The following is a 2,883-nucleotide window of genomic DNA, read 5'->3' as shown; positions in this document are numbered from 1 at the left end:
GAGCCATACATATCGATGCCTGATAACTGTTGTTGTAGATGAACTCCACAAGAGGAAACTTCGACTCCCAGCTGCCCTGGAAGTCGATCATGCATGCTCGAAGTAGGTCCCCCAGAGTCTGAATCATCCTCTCTGACTGATCGTCCGTCTGAAGACGGAAAGCAGTACTGAACAATAGCTTCGTACCCAACGCCTGATGGAGACTCTTCCAGAATGCAGACGTGAACCTCAGATCCCTGTCTGCCATGATGGACATTGGAATCCCATGCAGTCTGACTATCTCTTTGATGTACAGCTCTGCGTACTGAGTCATGGTCAATGTCTTCCTGATCGGTAAGAAATGAACTGAGTTAGTGAGCCGATCAACAATCACCCAGATAGCATTGAATCCTCCAGTAGTCCTCGGAATCCCTGTCACAAAATCCATAGTAATGTTCTCCCATTTCCATTCGGCAATAAAGAGTGGTCTCAGATTCCCTGCAGGTCTCTGATGCTCTGCTTTGACCTGCTGACAAGTCAAACACTCGGAGACAAAACGCAAAATATCTCGCTTCATGCCCGACCACCAATACAGAGTCTGTAGATCCTTATACATCTTCGTACTCCCTGGATGGATGGAGTACAGGGTGCTGTGGGACTCAGTCAGGATATCTGCTCGAAGGGAATCACTGTCAGAAGCCCATAGGCGGTCCATATATCTGACTATGCCGTTCACAACTGTATACATTCTCTGACCCTTAGTTTCGTCCCTCTGTCTCCACTTCTGCAACTGCTCGTCAGAAGTCTGCCCTGTCCGAATTCTGTCCCTCATAGTCGACTGTACTGTCAGAGTAGCAAGATTCAGGACCTTGCCCTGGCATAAACTGCAATCTCAACTCTCTGAATCTCAGCCTGTAGCGGTCTCTGCACTGACAGATGAGCAATCAATGTGTGCTTCCTGCTCAGAGCGTCTGCAACCACATTAGCCTTACCCGGATGGTAGCTAATGTCACAATCATAGTCCTTCACCAGCTCGAGCCACCTCCTCTGCCACATATTCAGCTCCTTCTGTGTGAAGAAGTACTTCAGGCTCTTATGATATGTGCAAATCCTGCACTTCTCCCCACACAAATAGTGTCTCCAGATCTTTAGAGCAAACACCACTGCTGCTGTAGCTCGAGGTCATGAGTCGGATAATTCTTCTCATGGACCTTCAGCTATCTGGAGGCGTAGGCTATCACTCTGTCCTACTGCATTAGAACCACGCCAAACCCAAGCTTCGATGCATCTGTATAAACCACCAACTCTCCCTGCCCTGATGGCATAGCTAGTACTGATGCAGTGTTCAATGCTAGCTTCAGTCTGTCAAAGCTCTCCTGACACTCAGGTCCCCAAATAAACTTGGCATTATTCTTCGTCAAGGCGGTCATAGGCACCGCAATAGAAGAGAAGCCCTGGATAAATTTCCTGTAGTAACCTGCCAATCCCAAGAAACTACGGATCTCTGCCACACTCTTAGGAACTAGCCAATCTCTGACTGTCTCTACCTTGCTGGGGTCGTCCTCTATGCCATCCTGAGATACAATGTGGCCCAAGAATGCCACCCTGTCAAGCCAGAACTCACATTTGCTGAACTTGGCATACAGTCGTCTGTCCAGTAGAGTCTGTAACACTGTCCTCAGATGCTGACTGTGCTCCTCCCTGCTTTTCGAATAGATCAAGATATCGTCAATGAAAACTATGATGAACTTATCCAAGTATGGCTGAAACATGCGATTCATGAGTTCCATGAAAATCGCTGGCATGTTCGTCAGTCCGAAGGGTATCACCTGTAGAGGCCCATATTTCGAATTCGTAATTTTACGGAATTATTTAAAATTTTTCTCTTTTAAATAACGTGCATCATTCATAAAATAAACTGATAAATAAGTTTAAATTTAAAAATAACAGCGGAAGTAATTATTTTGTTTCAAAACAACAACTTAAAAAAAATAAATATCCAACTTATAAAAAGATGAGTTTGAACATGAAAATGCGAATAAACTGAAACATGAGGTCCTCGGGTTCCTACTACTGCTGACCCAAGCTAGCTCACTGGTCCCCGCCCTCGGTCTCGACCTCATCAGTACCTACAACAATCAATTCTAGTGAGTCTAAAGACTCAGCATGCATATATCGTGAATAACAAGTAAATAGATCATAAAATCGCATGAAACTTAAAAATATCGTATCGTAAAGCGTAAGGTGAAAATCGTGTCATGAGTAATTATAAATACATGCATATCTGAAAAACGTACGTAAAAGATTTGCCCGATAGAGCCCTGTCATAAAATATCATATCGTAATTTTTCTGGTAGAGATAATGTTTCTACGCAAGTGGCCCATAACATAACATGAACGTCTGATAAGACTAAACCACAGTATACAGGGCGGTAGAGATCATCACAGCTCTTGGACTGGATATCCGTACCCATACATAATCATAAACCGGTCGTAAGTCACCGGGTGAAGCAATCCCATAAGCGTAAGGTGACCACAAGACATATCGCATATATCTCAAAAATAACCATTTTATATTTTATGCACGTAATATAATCCCTGTTTTACCGAATGAGTTGGATCGTTCCCAGGCTTGCTGTGACCTAATTCTAACATGAGAAACATGCAAATAATCTCAACTTGACAGAAACTTAATATCCGAACCAAAAATGAGACAAACACGACCAACAAACTAATTTTCCAACCATGACTCCGTACCAACCCGAACCAACATCGAACCATCGGTTAGTTAGGATTTAAATACGCCTAACATGATGAAATAATGCTCCTAAGAATTGTAATTCACGAAATTTAGTGAATGGAGGCCAAAATCTTGAAACGCTCTTTCGAGAGTCACTTTGGCAC

This window comes from Primulina huaijiensis, chromosome 6 (genome assembly GCF_012295235.1).
Source record: "Primulina huaijiensis isolate GDHJ02 chromosome 6, ASM1229523v2, whole genome shotgun sequence".
In the NCBI taxonomy this organism is placed as follows: Eukaryota; Viridiplantae; Streptophyta; class Magnoliopsida; order Lamiales; family Gesneriaceae; genus Primulina; species Primulina huaijiensis.
The sequence above is the reverse complement of the archived record's forward strand: the minus strand, read 5'-3'. Positions refer to the sequence as shown.